Genomic DNA, 21,432 nt, shown 5'->3' on the forward strand with positions numbered 1-21,432 from the left:
AGTATCAGGAAAGACTCCAGCCAGGGAAGAGTTTCAATGAATCCCTATGTGTGGAACAGGCCATTTGGCCCGACAAGTTCACACTGACCCTCTGAAGAGTATCCCATAGATCCGTTCCCGTACCCTATTACTCTACATTTCTCCTGACTGGTGCACCTAGCCAACACATGCCTGAACACAATGGGCAATTTAGCATGGCCAACCTCACCTAGCTGCAAATTTTTGGATTATGGGAGGAAACTGGAGCAACTACGCGGAGACTGTGCAAACTCCACACAGACAGTTGCCCGAGACTGGAATCAAACCCAGGTCCCTGAGCTGTAAGGAAGCAGTGCTAACCACTGTGCCACCCGACCACCCACTTGATTCTCCCCCACCTGATTCCCATTCATTCCATTTTTGCTCGGGCTCCTTGATGTGACTCTGAAATGCATCCTTGATGTTACCTCACCTCTGGGTATTCAGCTTTTACCTATGCTTAAACCAAGGCAGTAATGAAGTCAAGAGCTAAGTGGCCTTGGTGTAGCCCAAACTGGATGTCAGTGAGCTTGTTACTGCTGAGCAGGTGCTACTTCATAGGGCTGCTGATGATACCTCCCATCACTACTGATGCCTGAGAGTAGACTGATGGGGCAGTAAATGGCTGGATTCGATTAGTCCTCCTTTTTCTGTATAGGACATACCTGAACAATATTCCACATTGTTAGGTAGATGCCAGTGTTGTCGTTGTACTGGAACAAATTGGCTAGATTCTGGAGCTCTCGGCTTCAGTACTTTTGGTGGAATGGTATCACAGTCCAGTGCTCTTGCAATATCCAGTACCTCCATCAATTTCTTGACATCACAAAGTGAATTGAATTGGTTGAAGACTGCCAACAGCACAGGATGCAGAGGACCTCCAGAGGAGGCCAAGATGGATCAGTCACTCAGCACCTCTGGCTGAAGGTTGTTCCAAATGCTTTAGCCTTATCTTATGCACTGATGTACTGGCCTCCCCATCATTGAGGATAGCGATATTTGTGGAGCCTTCTTCTCCAATGGGTCATTTAATTGTCCATCACCATTTACTGTCAGACTACAGAGCTTACATCTGAACTGCTGGTAGTGGAATTGCTGATCTCTTGCTCCTTATGCTGTTGAGAACTCAAGTAGCTTAACAAAGTTGACATCTCATTTATCCTGAATTTCCACTTGCATTCTTCATTGTACCAGGGATAATCCCTAGGCTTGATGGTAATGGTGAAATGGGAGAGATGTCAGGCCATGAGGTTGCAGCCTGTGTTGGACAATCCTTCTGCCGCTGTTGGCCCACAGCACCTCATGGATGCCCATCTTGAGTTTCTAGATCTGTACAGCAATAGTGCCACACAACACACTGGATATGGTGGTGGTCACTCTTGCCAATGCTGTCATCAGCAGATGCACTTGCAGTAAACAGCTTGGTAAAGATGAGGTAAAATATGTTTTCCTCTCTTGTTGGCTCCTTCACCACTTGCCATAGACTTCAATCTAGCAGATATGTCCTTTGGGACTCAACCAACTTGGTCAGTAGTGGTGCTACCCAGCCTACACCTACCCACCTACAGCACATTCTGTGCCCCTGCCACTCAGTGCTCCTTGAAAAAGGTGTTCAACATAGACCAACTCATTAGTCAATACATGGTAACCAGCAGGAGAAGGATTCATTGCTGTTGTCAGCCCTGGGGCTTTGAGAACGCAAGCGATCTGGACTCAATAATGAGGACTTCAAGAGCAACCTCTCCCAACTATGCCACTACTTCTGTTTGGTCTGTGGGATAGCACACATAGGGATGGCGATTGTGATGAATACAACAATATGCAAAAGATATGATTCCATGGCATGACTATTAGGCTGCCTGACTAATCTGTGATACAGCTCTCTCTAAATTTTGCCTAAATTAAGGAGGACACTGCAGGATATACTGTGATTACTGTTGTCATTTCCGGTGATTTAGACAATGTAAGGTGCTCCATCCAGTCTCATTCATTTCTTCCTTTGTTAGAACTGAGTGACTCACCAGGCCATTTCACATGACAGTTAAAGTTAGTCTGGAGTCATATGTAAGTCAGCCTAGGTAAGGACAGCAGTTTCCTTCCCTAAAAGGCATTAGTGAGCCAGTTGTATTTCTATGACAATCAAGAATGGTTTCATAGTTATCATTAGAGTTTTAGTTCCAGATTTCTATTCAATTCAAATTCCACTATCTTGCCATGGTGGGATTTGAACTTACATTTCTGAAACATTACTTGTGTCTCTGGATTAACAGTACCACTAGACCATCGCCTCCCCAAATACACAATTGTGTTCACTTTACAAGAATATGCAAGGGCTGGGGTTCAAAAGCCAATGTGAAGTCTACTGCTCTGTATTACTGCATCTGAGCATTACTATTCCATAAAGCTCACAATTAAAGAGCTATCCCCTAATTACTAGTGTTACAAGTGAAGACCTCATTGAATCCAAGTTTTGGAGGTCATCCAGCTAGCAAACAGACAAAAAAGGTTCTCTCACTCAGTGCCGCAAACCAATTTTAAAGAAAGAGGAATCAAACACAAAATGAAGAATCTCAAAACTGAACAGTTCAATTAGCAATGTCAATTCTCAAGGTAATGTCCACTGCTATGTGCAACCACTCGCTATTCCCAAACCATTCAGAGACTGATCTGTGTTTCATTTTTCAAACAAAGTATCAGTTTGGGCCTATCTCTTATTTTTTAAAATCAGAAAGTATATTTACCACTTTGTGCATGTGGTATTTAATAAGCTCACTATGTTGATTTAGGAAAGTCTGGTTAAATTGGATTCTTTAAAAAAATAAATTTTGGTCTGGAAGAAAGACATCCACTCGGGCCATTTCAAACTAACCACGTTGCAACAATGGGTGGAAAAAGAATAGGAGCCAGTTCATCTCTCCTTACCTAGGGACTTAATAGCTTGGGGTACACCCTCTGGAACCTGGAGCTGGGAAACCTCACTCTGGGACTGGTCATAACAATTCCAAACCAAGCCTGCCAACAAGTCGTGTTTAGTAGCCCAAAGCCTAATTCTGGATGCAAAATTCTAAAAGTTATCTATTCCCAATAATCGGTCTAGAGTTGAACACCAGTCTCAGTAATGTTGATCCAAAACTATTAATTTTCATTGAAACCCATCTGGTCAACTGCCGTCCTTTAGGGAAGGAAATCTGCTATACTTTCCTGATCTCCCCTACATGATGGTGAAGTGCCCTCTTGAATGATTATTATCCTTTAGGTGTAGGACACCTTCAATAATAGTAAAGAGGAAAGAATCTAGGACTTTGGCTCAAAGTAATGAAATGGTAAGATATATCCCAGACTGGATGCTGCACAACTGGAGAGAACTCGCAGATGGTGGTGTTCCCACACGTCTGCTGCCCTTGTCTTTCTGGATGGCAAAGGTTAGAAGGTTTGGAAAGTGCTGATTAAGGAGTCTTGATGAGTTGTTGCACTGCATTTTGTAAATGGACACACTGCTGCAATTGCGCATTAGTGATGGAGGAAGGGAATGTTTAAAGCTGGTGATAGGGTGCTGATCAAACAGGGTGCTTTGTCCTGGATGGTGGTTTTGAGCTTCCCGAGTGTTATTGGGGCTTGACTTATCCAGGCAAGTGGAGAATATTCCATCACACTTGCGCACTGTGCCTTGTGGATGGTGGAAAGGTTTTAGGGAGTCAAGAGGCAACTTGCTTGCTATAGAATTCACTGTCTCTAATCAGCTCTTGCAACCACAGTATTGCATGCGGGGGTTGTTGTGTTAAGTTAGTTTGTAGTGTTATTTTAATGTATGATTCACCAAGAAAAAGATTATTTTCTGCTCTGTCTCCTTTCAATCCCTTTGAATTATAAGCAGTAACAGAGCAGCGTAAGGTGAATGAAATGATTAATGGAATAGTGAGCATTGGAAAGCTGCAAACACACTCAGCCTTTTTCATACACGTCTTATTGAATAGCTTGATGCCCTGTGAAAAGATCCCTTATCTCTTTTCTGAATACATGTTATAAGTCAGAGGGAGCCAAAGTTAGAGAAAAAAGGTGTGAAACAAAAATGTTACTAAAAAGGGTAGGATTCATTTATAAATAAACTAAGATCAGTTTGTGATATCATCTCTCCAACAGGACAACTTTTTAATCAAAAATTAGCATGCCCCACAGCCTCAGGACACGGAAAGTGCAAATGTTTTCTTCCTGTTAAAATGTGGGGTCAGAGGGTGAGGGATAATTCTGTCAGAGCCTGTACACGTAATGCAGCATAAATTTAAATATTCTGTCCTTATTTTAAAATAATATTTTGATGGTTTCAAATTAGTAAATAGTAACTAAAAGCAATTTGGGAAACAGTTATAGAAAGGTTAAAGCATAGGTAATTATCTGCCATACTGTCTGAAGAGCAGGGAACACAAAACGGAGGCATTTCAGAGCTGGTGGGAGGAAGTAATTGCTGCAAGCCATGTTTTTATAGGCAATTTGATTGTAGTAGATATATGAACTGAAAATAAAAATGTTGATAGAATACAAAAGCAATGCAGCACAAAATGAACATTCATTGTCTGAGTGTTATTTTAAAAGGTCCGTAAGTGGCATATGAGACACTCATGTGGTACAATTTGTGTGAGGTGCCATTCAGCAGGGCATTAGCACATGTGCAGCTATGCCCAGCACTGCCATTTTGGATCACAACACTCCAGCTGATGCACAATTAACCTAGATCAGTTGAACACACACATTCAAACAGCAAGAAACACTTCCACCAGCATTATTTAAACCTGATCATCAATAGCTTACAGGATAGTAGTTGCTAGTTGATTTCTTCCAACAGTTGCTTCAAATCTGCATTTGTCTGGAAACTTCTAAATTTGTTTCAGAAGCCTTAAAAGAATAGTGTGACGCATACTGACAAAGTTTCACGTTCACTTCAAAACCTTCAAAAATCCAGTTATTCCCAGACACAGGAAACTAGAAAGCCTTTAGCTTGTAACGCAGAATGACTTGAAAAAATGTGCAAAGGGTTTACAGATTGGTAGAAGCTACTGGATAGGAGTGGGGAAAGGAGCGGTACTCTCAGCAGGAGGCTAATCTGCCAAGGGTACCCATGTCAAGCTCTCCTATTTAAGCCTTAGCAAAGAACAGCGTACAAGATGTCAGTGCTTCAGCACAGGAAGCAAAAATCGGTCTTTACTTCCATTTTGGGAGGTTAGATTCCAGATTCTGCAATAAATCCTATGTCAAATTTATGCTAGATTCATCTATGCTACTTAAAATTGACCATAGGCTTCTCAAGGCACCAATCATTTAACAGTGTCTATCTGTCAGTCTTCTTCTATTCTCACAAAGCACTCATCAGAGTGTGCTGTAGCAGAACATTAGTGTAATCTCACCTTCCAAGAAGCTGACACTTAAGTTATCTTTGCCTCCTCTCCTCACATCAGGTCACTCAATGGCAACAAATCCTGCTCCAATGCAAGCTTCTAAATTATGTGTCAGTATCGGTGTGCATGGCCGGATGTTTTAGACCAAGTGACAGTGCTGAGTTCTTGTCAGTGCTGGTCCACCACTGCCTGGTCAGAGTGGACCCCTTGTCTAGCTATAGGGAGGAAAACACTTTGTGTTGCAGTGATTTAGGGGGTGGTGGACTGGTGGTTAAGATGTAAGAATTATATGCTTACAAAATCTTCAACTTGTAAAATCAGAAAAAAGAGTGGGATGAGGAAGTAATTGGAAATGTGATAAACAGGATTAGGTATTTAGCATGAAAGATACAGACATCATCGATGCTTTCAGTGCCCTTTTGTCTACATTCTCAGCAATAGGTGCCCCAATAATGGTCATTGTTTACACCATACAGATACACCTGTCCTCAGCCAGTTGGCTCTCAGTGCCCCTCCAGTTGTTCACCTTGTTCTGAAAAGAGGGAAGTGTATAACTGAGGGCTGTAAAATACGTTTTGGTATCGTAGCAGTCTTGATTCAAGAGCTGACAGTGTGTGCAAGTTGCGAGAAGAGGGTGTGAGGCACACAAAAGTACTAGAGAGTTCAGGATGTGGTGTAACATCTCAAGTGAGGTTACGAGTTCTGCTTGAAAGTGGTTGTAGATGTGTGAAATGGTTGAGCTGAGTTAAACAGTATCTGAAAATGATTGTGCAGTTGGGCATTTGAAGATCCAGTTAATGATCCTGACCATAAGGTCACTGAACTTGTGGAAATATATTCAGACCCTCAGGTTTGACTCCTGACATGAACCTCTCCAACTACCTGCTCTCTGTCCTTTCGGTAACTATCTGGAGAGGCCCTGTCTTCGAAAGGGCACCTCTCTTCTTTGGGTGCAGCATTCAAACCCTTGTGGCCTATTGTCTCCCATCTTTCATTCTTCTATCTTAACCACAACTCCTACTCCAGCTACAACGAAAAGTGGGGAACCTGGTTTTAGCTAGTACAGATTACCTTCAAGAAATGCTACTCGCTCAAAACCTTGGGCTCTCTGCTGAGATGTGTAGACACTTAGCACTGGTTACACAATGCAATTATGGTCTGCAAGCAACATGCCATTAGTGGGCTGTCTGCTTTACATTGGAAAGTAGTGGGTTAATCAAACATCACAATCCCCATGCTAGCCTTCAGGAGCTATGGAAGTAAACTCTAATTTTAAGTGGAAATTTTGTGTTTTCAAATTTAATGAATCAAGCATATTTTACAGAAAAAAACATAGTTATCTTCAAGGATATAAATCCCTCTAATAATATGCTCAGGTCTCTGGACATTAGAATATTTATAATGGCAAAACTGACCTGTCCATATTTCTACTGAAAAACTGTTTTGTGTAAAATTGTCAAGCAATAGTTCCAATAATCTAAATAATTTACATAGGTAGAATCCATGATAAATATAGTAAAATTTATATTAGAAGTTTAAAAACCAGGACAGTATGCAATTTGAACTTGAGAACCAATTACATCTGATCTAACCCCAGCCTCACTTAGAACTCTGCAAAACCATGGAAAATTTTAGATATTATCATACACACGTGCACATATAAATTTATATAGTTTCTTCCCCAATCTTTCAGAGCCAGGTATCTTGGTTAAATAGATTAGGGAATTGTTAAGGTGCTGCTGTTTGTCCCAATTCACTCGAAGCAAAACTTTGCTGATTTCCAATGTTAGAAAACAGATACAAAAACCAGGCTGTCTCTACAAAAATGTTTTTGAGCAACAATGATGGATTTACACCTCTGTGTAGTTCATTGAGAATCCACCCCTTGGGAGTTTCAATCCTGGGATGCACAAGTCCAAAAGTGAGGCATGGGGAATGGGGAGAGAATCAGCTCCACTCTTCACATAGAAGTCAAAAGAATAAAGTAAAAAAAAGGCCTGAAAGTCCTGTCCATATGCACCACTGGTGTTCACAGTGGAATCAGGAGAGGAATAACTGACTGTAGTAATCTAATGCAGTGCAGTATTTGGCAGAAATTCCCTGAAGGAGAATCCTTATCTCTCCTCCATCTCTCCAGCAGTTAGGAATACAGGTCCTTCCCTGAAGCAATTCTCTGAAAATCAAGTGATTCCCTTCTAATTATACCATTAGTGTTGTGTGAGTAAGCAAATAAATACATTTGCAAACACATTTTCAAGATGCAGTATTGTTTTAAGTGAAAATTTATATTGTCAGCGCTGGATTTGGCAAATGAGAAGTGAAAATAAACAGTTTTCATCTTAAAAGGAATGGGTATGTGCAGTATCTCTCAGAATATTTTCCTGAGGATGGCATAGTAATATCAGCTCAAGAAAACTCTGTAATTTTATCTTTCCTATTTAAGTGTGAACATCAACAAAACTCAATAAATTTATCTTTCCTGTTTAAGCTTCAACATCATCAGATTTAACAGTACACACCCAATGTTGTAAAAGTTTACACTGTAATATGAAGTTCCTTGAATGGCAACACAGCCCTGGTTGTCAGCGCAAGCTTTATATTCTGGTCAAAGCTTGCCCAAAAGCTCCACACTGAGGCAAAAATGAATTGTTAATTGTGCAGGATAACTAGATTCTGTAGAAGGACGAAGAATCTCCAGCTCTCCCATACTTATTAATTTTGAAGTTTGGCTTCATTTTGTAAATAAGAGGAGTATCAGAATCTAGCCAAGTGGATAGTAAGCGCGACAATCTCATTATAATACATCACTTTACTAATGTCACTTCCATATTGGAGAAGCTGGTAATCTTTTGTTCCGATAATCAAATGCTCAGATTATTTTCATTTAGATTTTTGGCTTCATGCTGTAACTAGCTAAACACCTCCATCCACCAGTGACGCTTTCCACAAAAATAAAGATGGATTTTCAAAACAAAACAAGCCATTCTAACAGGAAAATAGCGTGAAACTTAATAAAATCTCTCAAAAGCTCGTGCACAAAACTGATATCTCCATTGAATGTTCTGGTTATTGCAGCAAACAGGGGCACAATATGGAGACTATGGCATGTAGATCTATAAGAATGGGTTATTTGGGGGAAATTATCATCTGCTTCTGCTCCCTTTTCACTTGATAATATAAAAGGAGGGTCATAATAAGCTTCAAAAACACTTCAATGCCTGCCAACAATACATTGATTCAGGACACGTGTCAACAATTCCTTTTCAGCAGACTCTTATCAAAATGAAAATATCTCCAGGTTAAAAAGAGATCATTTCGGTTTGATGGTATCTTTAAATCTAGAAGATAAGGACTGCAGTTCAAGGTCTGTTTTTTTTAATGCTGATGTTTAATTGCAGATATGCAGCGCTGTGATAATGCCTCTAAACTGAGGGAACAAATGCAGCAAATATAACGCAGGCAAATCCCTTCAACGGTGCTACTTTGAGGCTGTTTTCTCTTAAATCATCCCTACTAATCAGACTAAGGATCGTCCTGCATCCTCACAAGAATAAAACTCATGAAACAGCAGCACAGCAAGTGGCAAAGCAGACTGAACGCACAAGCCTACCTTGATTTTGCATTTGAATTGCCTCTTCCATCTCCAAATAGCTGCTTTGAAAGGTGGTTGAGTGCTGAATGCATGCGATAGCAATAAAGCACTGGGCTCATAATCATTGAATTTGCAGCACAATACTATGAAGTGCTAGTGAGGAGAGAGGGAGGGAGACTGAGTACCACAGCGAGGATTTTTCATAGTGAGAAAACTGGTACTTACCTCGTGGTGGAACACTCCCTGCCTCCGATTACAACCTTAATTCCACTTTCATCCCCGCGAGGAGAGCTGCCGGCGGCGCTGAGCGTAAAACAACAAGTCTACCCTCGGGGGACTTGCTAAATTGGTCTCACCTAACCTCCGAATGGTTTCACTTCAACTAGGTGACAATTAGTTCTGCAGCTGCTGCACTGCAGCGGGATGGGTTAACGGAGATCCATGCTTCACTGTAACAGACACCCAAAATGTAAGGAAGCAGGAGTACATTAAGGGTAGCTCCGACGCCTTAGCAACAGACCTGCAATCTTAAGACATTGGTGCAAGCATACAGTCCTCCCTCGGGTGCATAATATCCGGCGTATTTGCCGCTCACCTCGTCTGGAAAATCTTTATTTTTTTGTGTGTGCTGCAGAATCCATTCCTAGGTCAGTCAGGCATTCCAGATTCTAGCAACATCATCAGCTGCTCCGCCTGCCATATATGGTCATTCTCCTGTGCACAGGATTTCCATGACAGCTAATAGTTCCATGAAGTCTAATGTATTGATTAGACCAGCAATTTGTCAAGTAATGTTACCATGACACTTGTATAGAGATGGTCTGGGAGCAGAGGGAAGACCCACATGCAGCCTGGAACCCAGTATCAGTTAGGTTAAAGGGAAAAAAATTAACCCTCTTTTTCTTCCTCTCGCTCTTTAGATTGACCTTCTGCCTTTTTAACATTCATGTGGCACCCTTCCTGTTCTGTGCAGTTTAATTCTTGAAATTCTTGTATTTGATTTTAAAGCTGCTAGACATTAACATGCTCTGAGAATGCTGGTTCAGAATCAATACTGAGAAAACCAGCAAAGTACTTCAAAGAAGACCAATAGGGTATGTCCTGTTACTAAACCAAGTGCTACTGTCAAAATCAAGACTATAGCAGCATTCGGAACAAAATAAACTAATTTAAAGCAAGATTCATGCATGCTTGATTTTTATTTTAAATGTTAATAATGGTAGAAAGGACAACTTTATTTGTTGTTGATTGACATATTTTTCACTCAGTTTGAGGTTAGGCACATTTTTATTTCCTCATGGGATGTGAACATTAATGGCTAGGTCAGTATTTATTTTCCATTCCTAATTGTCCTTGACCGGGTGGTGATGAGCTGTCTTCTTAAAATGCTGAATCCATCTGTTATATGTACACAGACAGACTTTCAGGATTTTGACCCAGTGACAGTGAAGGAATAGTTCCAAATCTGAGTAGTCACTGCCTTGGAGGGAAGTTTGTAGATGCCACAGACACCAGTATCCCATCACCAAGTCACCCTTTATTTACACAGGGGAAGTCCTTGACACTGATCCAGTTCTCAGAGTGAACAGAACGCCTGACACTCCTGTTTTTATCTGTAATCCAGGGCTCCCTGATTGGACCAGATTAAAAGCCCCTCATATTCTAAGAGGTCCACCTGGCTTAGCTCATTACAATGACTACACAGGTGATGATTTTCCAATGGGTTTGCAACCGTTTATTGGTTTATGTGATATGTTCAAGTGTTTGGAAGGTACTGTTGAAGGAGGATAAATGAGTTGCTGCAATGTATCTTGTAAATATTAAACAACATTGCAAGTGCATTATGGGTCCAATATGAAAAAAATACCTTGCCTGCTCCAACTATGCATCAAAACCCCCTACTGTGTCATGGTGATCATCCCATTCCTACACATTCATAATTATACCTTGATGATTTAATGATAATTTGTCAGAATTCCTACCTTAAACCTATTCAAACAAATAACAGATTAAACATTGTATGTAATTGTATTTGCTATATTATAGTAATTTGCAATACAAAATGCTTTAGGAATTCACATATGTTACACAGTACAAGCATTATTATAATGATGCTTAAATTATGGACAGTGTTGTGCAGTAAAAAAGTGTTTTTTGGGAATTAGATCAAGACTATCTCAACTCATTTTACTAAGGACACTGAAAGAATAGAAAAGAAATATTTATTCCACCAGGATATTTCAATCCAATTAGTCTCTTTATTTGCCACGGCAACCACTGTTACCTATGATACCTGCAACTCCATCCTGAACAGATTATCCATTACTCCAGATTTTCAAAGGATGATCATGGCTTTCATTATACTCTGGTTAGCATTCCTCTTACATAGGCACTCACTTGTGTTCATATTGTTCTCCATTCCAATCTGATATGTAATTGAAAGCATCCGCCTTATATTCTCTTTCAGACACTGGCTCACTGATCCACATTAAAAGCATTTTTTTTATTTTTATCTTAAACAAATGAGATGGTTGAGTTGCCTTTGAGACTGATTATCTACCATTAAATGTTAATTGACATCAACTTAAACAGTGCTATGACCGTCAATTCTACTTGTTCACTTCTTCAGTTTCAGCTTTGGCAGACTGTTTATTATCAATGATGGTTTCAATGAAAGACAACACCAAAATCGAGAAAGTCTTTCTCTGAACCACTTGAAACCAACAAGTAAAATGTGATGCTTTTCCCTCCTAATTTGTAACTAATGGCTGTTTGTGGCATTCATAACTGTATTACAAGCAAAACTAACACCTAGCTTTTCATGTATTAAACAGCCTCCTAACACCATGATATGGCAGTCAGGAAGTGTGTACACCCAGAATGCACTAAATGTCAAATTGGGAAAAGACAGAATAACAGAGATTGTCCAATGTCTTTGTATTAACCAGGCAATAACTCCTTTTCATGTACAAACAAGTGGCCGAATGCCAATTTCAGCCCCATTGTAAAATGTTGTATTGAGGAAGGTGACAATGATATAATTGGTCAAATTTATTTTTTGTGAAGTGAATTTTTTCAACTCACTTTTCGGTCATTAAAAAAAATGGACAAATGTACGGAGATATGCTTTGTTTATACATTAGAGTATGTAACCAGTTAAATAAATAATGTCCAGTCATTGCCAATATTGAATTTCTGATAACTTAGAGAATATGATTAACAGTCTTCTGCATTCTCTGTCTTCAGTCGAGATTTGAAATTATGCGATGGTGAATCCCTATAGCTCAGATTAAAACTAACTTCAGTATTGTGAATAATACCAAAATTGAATTGTTATAATTTCAGTTCCCATCCAGATAAACAAACAGAAGACTTAAGAAAGAAACTTAAATCATCACTGCAGAATGTTGAAGCTGATGACAAAAGGGAAGTGTGTTTATTTATATCCACGCTTCTCTGAGCTGTATTTTCATTCTCAAATTTGTGGATTGAAATCAGCTAGAATGCATGAGTCATGACATTGTTGTGGGAATTTGGCAGCCAAGTTCATAATTATGCACTTGGTTTCACTTGACGAATATACAGGTGGTATACAAATCCATTTCTAATTCCAGCAGTTTCATTTAATGTAGGTACATGGCTGGCTGAACACAGGCAAATTGTTTTCAGGATATTTTGGAAACACGCAACATGGAAATCATGCTTGGCATGTTAGTGTTGGGTAATTATAGAAAATATGTAAATTGATGTATCTTTATATCAATACCACTTGGTTAATGCATTTAAAAAATGAATGACTGGCTCATGCCCAAGGTGTCACCTATTTAGGGTCCAGAAAATGTTTGAACTGAAGAAATTAATGATTGCTGGTAATCTCTAAGGCTGCAGAATACTGCACATGGTGCTTTAGACACCAATTTAGTCACTCATACAAGTGTATTGTCTGTTTCCAAGCTGGTATGAAACTCTTCAAAGGAATAATAAAGCTACACAGCTTGAATCTGACGGGACAACAAAAATGGTGCCCATGGTAATTAAAACTTTTTCCTTACTTGGAACAGAAAAAAGCCATAATGATAGTAATTTATGTACCTTTTTAGATAATTGCCAGGTATTTTAGGCTGCATAGAAAAAAGTGTAAGCCATTTCCCTTCCAAAAACTACTTATTAAGATAAACAGCATTGAAAATCACAGTTCAAGCAGATTTTTTTTACACAAGAAGGCTTGGCAATAAGGGTGAAGCATCCCCTGTGGAACAATTTTCATGCCAACATAAGAAGTGGTAATATTTAAAATTGTACAATGAGACATAACTCTGCAAAAACTACAACTCCTCTGCATAATCTCCAAATTGTCTGATAGGTATGAGACTTGCAAATTGATGACTAATCACTACTCGGTCTCCTGATGAGAGTAAACACAGTGTAGCAATTACAACCTCTTGTATTAATTATATTATTCTTTGACGGAAATATTCCAGAGGGTCCTGACTTAAAACCAATCTGTTATTACTACAGCAATCTGGGAAGATGTGCAGAATCAAAGGTAAGAAAGTCAATTGGTTAAAATGTTTGAATTTAGACCTTTTATTATGCAAACAGTAGACTGGCAGAATTATTTTTATTGATCATGTCAGCAATACTTGGAAAAATATGAATGCATTGTATGGAATGTACACCATTTCAGGAAAGATGCTGTGCAAAATTGTCCTGCCCAGCTGGAAAGTAAATATTAAATTTAAGTTTGACACTGACCTGCAGTCAATAAAAGTATGCAAAAAAGTTTTGTAAAGATTGCCTGACAATTGACATTTTATGGAAAAGTTATTCGAGGCATTAATTCCCTTGTTTCTTGAGAAAATAATTTTTCGATTAAAATATGAAAATCAGGTGAACCAATTGTCTGCAATTGCAGTTCAGGCTAAACAGATGAGTCAAGATACATTTTGTGGCCTGATGGTAAACTAAGCCAACATGAAGTGACAATACATGCTGTATGTTTTCCAGATGACCATTATAGCTACCTCATGGTACTTGCTACCTGGGTAAGAGTTGTTTGAGTTAGCTTGCTGTTTCCAATCCTCCTTTATCTTAAGTTCATCCAGTGAGTAGATATAGAGGACACATTCTCAGAGAGTATCTTCAGGAGAGGAGCTGTTGTTAGTAATCATGATAGCAATAAATACAACTACATTTGGTCATCCATAATTATTAAGACCTTAGGGAGCTGAAGGCAATATATCTGCTCTCTTCAAAAGATAGAGTAGAACTCCTTGTCTCGACATGTGACATCAGTAGAATGCTTTGAGCTAATGTTAGAAGACCATTAACCCATTCAGAACCATTTGGATCCCAGCTATTCATAATATTAATAATATTAATGACTGAGATGTGAGAACTAAATGTAATCTCTTCAAGTTTGCACATGACACAAAGCTGGGTGGGAGAGTGAACTGTAAGGAGGATGCAGAGACATTTCAGTGTGATTTGGACAAGGTGAATCGGTGGGCAAATGTATGGCAGATGAGGTACAATGTGGATACATGAGGGGATTTTCTTGGATTTTCTCCCCTTCAGAACAAGGTGGAATTTGCTCACTTCTTCCAGGGTAAACCAGATATTTTCTGCTGAAAATGTGTTGCTGGAACAGCGCAGCAGGTCAGGCAGCATCCAGGGAACAGGAGAATCGACGTTTCGGGCATCAGCCCTTCTTCAGTAATGCTCATTCCTGAAGAAGGGCTTATGCCCGAAATGTCGATTCTCCTGCTCCTTTGATGCTGCCTGACCTGCTGCGCTTTTCCAGCAACACATTTTCAGCTCTGATCTCCAGCATCTGCAGACCTCACTTTCTCCTCAAACCAGATATTTTGCAAAGCTTTGTGGTCAGAAACACCAAAGATGTTGTCCGTGTAAATATTTAAATAACATTCTCTGACTGTTACTTTTAATTAGCTGTCATACTCAGAAGGCACAAAAAATACTAGTAATTCAAAAGACAAAGGAAATTTCTGTAAAATTGTACGTTGCAAATATTTCAACAGTTGGTGAAACATTGTTGAGGAGCTAATATTTGATGTAAGGAAGGATTTGCTACAACTTTTTAAATAGCTTCAGATTTTCTGCCCAGTCCCAGCCTCTGGATACCAATCAGACTTCTGCTTCCAGGGTCTGAACTCTCCAAAGTAGTCTCCCAATAATTCTGAATAATGATGGTATCAAAACCAAATCTGAGTAGTTACAGTTAATGCTCACATTATGCGTCCTACATCCCCACATATTGCAGAAATCCTCAAGTTGGCTGAAAAAGGTCAAGGAAACACTTGAATCAATTGGACCTACATATAGTTATGAGTGTAGTAGTTTCCATTAGAGTTCATGTGTTAACATAACTTATCCTTTCTGTGTACTGTAAAGAACGCATTTATTTGCTTACTATTAGCTAGCCATTGATCAGACCATTTGAAAGATTGGACCATTTTCACCTTGAAGTTTTGAGGTGGGAGTGGCTGGGAGGAAATGATCAATATTATATTGCATATTGTTACTGAATACTGATTTGAGTAAGCACACCATCACTGTATCACTTTTGGTTTACTCTGATGGGTAAATGTAATCTTCTTCAGTTTTCAACTCTAAAACAGAACTGTTGCCATTTCTGTAGCCAAGGAGACAGGTCCCATTTTTAACCTTTGCCCAGAACACCAACCTGATTTATACTGGCTGGTCAGTTGTTATGAAGATGTGGATGTACTGTACCTTTAAGAGAGTTAAAAGTGGGTAGAACTACCTGATAGCACCAAGTGTTCTCAATCAGATAACAATGTAACACTTGGTCGGAACAATGTAACACTTGCCTGGAACCGACAAAACAGATTCGAATTAGGCCAATCAGTTTAAATTATACCCCGAAAATGACAACTTCCAATCAAGTTTGAATTGAGTATATTGACAATCTTAAAAGCCAATGACACAATCCGATGCTTTGGGGGTATAAGACTGGGGGGAAATTGAACAGTTGGGAGGAGAACTGCCACGCCACCAGCATGTAGAGACTGCCCGAAAAATATCTCTCTCAAAGGTACCTTTATCTATCCGTCACCAATGAGGCATAATCCCTAAGAAGAAGAAAAGAAGACACAGGAAGATCCAAACAGAAGATCTGACAGCTGACTGGTTTTGAAAATTTGAATTTCTGGTAGATCTTAATTATAGAGTTTTATCAGACTAGGATTATAGAAGGGAAGATAAAAGATAGGTTAGAGGGAGGAATTATAAATAGTTGTTAGTTAATTATTCTCTATTATACTTTACAAAATAAAGTTGTTCATTTTTACTTTAAATAGTTCTAAGCCTCTCGTATTTTCACAGAAAACTGCCCAGGATAAATCTATTCGGTTTTGCTAGTTTAAATGAAGCAGGAGGGTTTAGCCTGTGTCATAACAGTTTGGGGGCTGGGGTCCAGGATTTGAACTGGTTTAGACAGATTTGAATAGATTTTGGGGCATGAAAAATCCCAGCAGATTTAAATACTTGTAGGTTACTGTCCTAGATCTTTAAATAAAACATAGGTGAAACATTTTGTTTAATTTCAGTGACTTGTGGTTGATTAAATTAGAAGTGAGAGAAATGACTCTTTAAGTTGCTAAAGAGGTTCTGGGATTTGCAGATGATTCTCAAATTTGCCAAGAAAGCTTACAAGGAAAGAAAACGGCCATACTTTTAGAATTAGCAAATAAGTTAAATTCGGGTTTAAGCAAGGACAAAGGTAAAACTGAAATTGTAAGGGAATTACTCAAGCACTTAGGTGTGTCAGAGAAACAGACAAGTGCAGTGAAGGTAGAAAAACTTAAATTACAATTGAGGAAAATGGAGTTAGAAGATAAACAAAGGGAAAGAGAGGAGAGAGAAAGAGGAAGAGAGAGAGAGAGGGAAAAGAGAGAGAGAGAAGGCTCTTAGCTGAAAAAGAGAGAGAAAAGAAAGGGCGAGAGAAAGATAGGAGAGAATTTGAACTTGAGAAGTTGCAAAGTCAGCAAACTCAAGATAACAGGATGGAAATTGAAAGAGAAGGTAGTGACAAAATATAATATATACTATACATATATATATTTATAAATGTGTCAAAACTCTGCCACATTTTGATGAGAAAGATGTTGAAGCCTTCTTTATTTCATTTGAAAAATTGGCAGATGGAGTGGTCTGAGGATTTATGGGTAATGTTACTTTAGTCTAAACTGGCAGACAGAACTAGTGAAGTATTTGCCACACTAACAGATGAGGTGTCAAGAGATTATGAAGAGGTTAAACAAGCTATTTTAAGTGCTTATGAATTGGTACCAGAAGCATACTGACAGCAATTCAGAAAGACAAAGCAGGAACCCGGTCAGACTTATGTTGAGTTCAAAAGAATTAAATATAGTCATTTTGAACAATGGGTACGTGCTTTGAAAATAGATAAGACCTTTGAGGCTCTCAGAGAAATTATTCTACTGGAGGAGTTTAAAAACTCACTTCCAGAGATGGTAAGAATTCACGTGGAGGAGCAGAAAGTTCAGGAAATGAGAAGGGCAGCAGAATTAGCAGATGAGTACATGTTGGTGCATAAGACAAGCTTCCGGCCAGAATTTCGTCCTGTGAGGGATAGAAGTTGGGAGAAGGGGAGATGCTACACTACGAAACCAAAAGTAGAGAACTCTGGTAAGAAGTTACCACAGATAAAAAAGAAGCCAAAAAGGTGGAAAGGTGAAAGGCCTCAGGTGCTTCCGCTGTGGTAAAGTGGGGCACATAAAGAAACAGTGCTGGTCATTAAAGAAAGGCATTGTGGGAAAAGATGTGGCTAAGGAAGCCAAGCCAGTGGCATTAGTGAAGGTAGTAAAGGAGCCCCCAAGAAGAGCCGAAGAGCTGCCGGAGAGTGCACAGCCTAGGCAGGGGCTGGGTATGAAGTTAATACCTGATCTCTACAAAGAATTTGCCTATGTGGGTAAAGTTTACTCAGTAAGAACAGGGGGAGAAGGACAAAATGTTATAATTTTGAGAGATATAGGATCTAACCAGTCACTGACAGTAATGGATGAGCGAATATGCGCTCTTTCTGATCTATTACCTGGGTGTGTGGTAATTTGTGGGATAAATGGACAGAAATTTAGTGTTCCCCTGTGTAAGAGCAGCTTGGAGTACCAACTTAAGACTGGGGAAGTTACAGAGTGTCAGGTCCAGGAATTCAGTTCGTTCTTTGGAATGATTTGGCAGGATCCAAGATGGGAGTGACACCCCTGGTTGTGGAGAAGCCCAAGAAAGTCCAAGAAACTGAGGAGTTAAAACAGAAATATCCTGGTAATTTCCCAGGCTGTGTGGTAATCAGATCCTACTATCATACGTCACAGCAAAAGTGAAAGGTAAAGAGAAAGATGAAGGAGCTGAGGTGCAGTTAGTCGATATCCTATTTGGCATAATGATACGGCACAAATTTGAACAGGCAGACGGTCAGACAGAAGGAAACAGCAGCTTAGTGCAGAGGAGAAATGGGCTGAAGTGCACCAAATTGTGTTGCTGGTAGCATACAGACAGAAGGTGTTATGGGTAGCACATGAACTATCTGTAGGAGGTCATCTAGGGGGATGAAAGTCACAAGCTAAGGTACAAAAACATTTTTATTGGCCTGGAATATACAAGGATGTGGTTAACCTTTGCCATACGTGTCATACATGCCAAATGGTAGATAAGCCACAGGCGGTAATAAAACCAACACCTTTGTTGCCAATTCCTCCATTTGACAAACCTTGCAAGCAGGTTATAATTGATTGTGTAGGTCCCCTCCCGAGAACTAAAAGTGGGAACCATTACTTGTTAGCCATAATGGATATGGCTTTCAGATTTCCAGAAGCAATTCCATTTCAGAGTATCAAGGCAAAAAAGGTGGTAGAGGAGTTAGTAGATCTTTTCACACGGTATGGGCTATCCAGAGAGATTCAGTCTGACCAAGGGTCAAATTTTACTGCCAGGCTGTTTAAGGAGGTTATGGACAGCTTAGGTATACAAAGCTTTAAATCCAGTGCATATCATTCTGAATCCCAGGGAGCTTTAGAAAGGTCGGATCAGACCTTAAATATCATATTGAGAGCATACTGTCAGAATTACCCAAATGATTGGGATAAAGGCATCCCATTTGTATTGTTTGCCATTAGAGATGCCCCAAAAGAATCTATTCAGTTCACTCCCTTAGAGTTAATATTCGGTCATGAAATGAAAGGCCCTTTGAAATTAGAAACATAGAAAAATACAGTGCTGTACAGGCCCTTTGGCCCTCGATGTTGCGCCGATCCAAGCCCACCTAACCTATACTAGCCCACTATCCTCCATATGCCTATCCAATGTCCGTTTAAATGCCCATAAAGAGGGAGAGTCCACCACTGCTACTGGCAGGGCATTCCATGAACTCACGACTTTGAAGAAAATTAATTAAAGGAAAATTGACAGGACCAAAGTCGGAGCTCTCACAATTAGATTATGTATCGGAGGTGAGGGAAAGATTACATCGAGTAGGTGGGTTAGCTAAACAGCACCTAAAGAGGGCACAGTATGGAATGAAGCAGGTGGCAGATAAAGGCTCTATGATTCGGACGTTTTCCCAAGGGGATGACGCGTTAGTACTGTTATCAGTGATAGGAGATCACTTCAAAGCCAGGTTTAGTGGTCCTTATCAGATTGAGAACAAGTTGATTCAGGTGAACTATTTAGTAAAGATGCTAGATAGGAAAAAAAGGTATCGAGTTAGTCATGTGAATATGTTGAACCATATTATACTAGAGAGAAAGAAATGGAGAAGCAGGTGTTAGTTACTTCCCTGCAGAGTGAGAAATCAAATCCAGATGATGTGGATTTTGATGTGCCTCAAAACAGATTTTAAAATGAAGAATTCCTAGAGGAGTGGGTTAGGTTAGTAAGTATCTGTCTCAGGAGCATAGGACACAGGTGAAAGGTTTGTTACTGCAGTATAAGGACATATGTAAGAATCAGATGGGGAGGATTAATGCTATTGTACATGAAGTAGACGTACAGAATGCTGCTCTGATAAAACAACTTTCCTTTCAGCTTAATCCTTTCAAAGCCAGACAGGTTCAGACGGAGATGGAAGCCATGCTCAAGAAGGACATCATCGAATCAAGCCACAGCAAGTGGAGTTTGCCGATTGTCTTAGTTCCCAAACCAGATGGGACTCAACAATTGTGTGTGGATTATCGGAAGGTCAACACCATTATAAAATTGGACTCCTATTCAACTCCTAGATTGGAGGACGGAATCGAGAAAGTCGGTCAAGCCAATTATATCACCAAGTTGGACTTAATACATGGTTACTGGCAGGTACCTTTATCCGAGACATGGGAATATTACTTTAAAGTGATGCCCTTTGGAATGAAGAACACACCTGCCACATTCTAACTCATGAACGGAGTTGTGGCTGGGTTAACAAACTGTGCAGTCTATTTGGATGATATAATGATCTTTAGTAAGTCCTGGATAGATCACATGGTACAGTTGGCAGAACTCTTTGAATGGCTACGAGAAGCAAAGCTTGTGATAAATTTAAATAAAACTGAATTCGCAAAAGCAGAGGTAATATTCTTGGGACATAAAATCTGTCATTGAAGATTGACCCCGCTGAATGCAAAGACAAAGGCCATCAGGGAATTTCCATGACCTATCTCGAAGAAAGAGGTGCTTTGATTCTTAGGATTCAATGGATTCTATCAGATGTTTGTTCCAAACATCAGCAGCATAGTGGCACTGTTAGCCAATTTGCTGAAGAAGAACACAAAGTTTTGGTGGACAGAACAATGCCAAGAGGCATTTCACCATTTGAAATCAATATTAACCACCAAACCAGTTTTAGCAACACTAAACTTTTCAAAAGTCACCATTGATGCTCGTGACATTGGAGTGGGAGCTGTACTCCTACAGAACAATAAGGATGGGATTGAACTGCCAGTTGGTTACTTTTCAAAGAAGTTCAACATCCACCATAGGAAATACTCCATGGTCGATAAAGAACTATTGAGTTTGGTACTGGCCTTACAACATTTTAATGTGTATGTCAGGAACTATGTGTCAGAGACGGTTGTGTACACGGATCACAATCTGATTACATTCTTGGAACGCCTTAAAGACAAGAATATGAGACTATTTCGATAGAGTGTTATGTTACAGACTTTTAATTTAAAATCATACCAGTTGTGGGTCGTAAGAATGTAATCATAGATGCGTTATCGCAGATTTAAGTGATTAAGTTTAGATGAGATTTGTATTTATTTTATATATATATACAGATAAATGGGAAGAAGTTAAGGTGAACTTATATTAAAGTTATCTTTATGTTAGGGAAATGTGTTTAAAAAAAAGAAAAATAAATGAAGCCATCTTTTCATTATGATGGTTCAT

General features: G+C 39.4%; 1 protein-coding gene across 6 annotated transcripts in view; it reads right to left on the reverse strand.

The window, feature by feature from the left end:
- dlgap3 (discs, large (Drosophila) homolog-associated protein 3) overlaps positions 1-9,633 on the reverse strand; it is a 694,237-nt gene extending 684,604 nt beyond the window's left edge. For 5 of the 6 annotated variants that reach the window (XM_043717842.1, XM_043717841.1, XM_043717840.1 and 2 more), the window contains exon 1: positions 9,226-9,633. The gene's annotated coding sequence lies outside the window, so the exon portion shown is untranslated. Of the gene's footprint in view, positions 1-9,018; positions 9,102-9,225 lie in introns of those variants that run through there. The other variant, XM_043717839.1, reaches the window with a different exon arrangement.
- Between the last annotated feature and the right edge of the window lie 11,799 nt (positions 9,634-21,432).

Source organism: Chiloscyllium plagiosum, chromosome 27, assembly GCF_004010195.1.
Source record: "Chiloscyllium plagiosum isolate BGI_BamShark_2017 chromosome 27, ASM401019v2, whole genome shotgun sequence".
In the NCBI taxonomy this organism is placed as follows: domain Eukaryota; kingdom Metazoa; phylum Chordata; class Chondrichthyes; order Orectolobiformes; family Hemiscylliidae; genus Chiloscyllium; species Chiloscyllium plagiosum.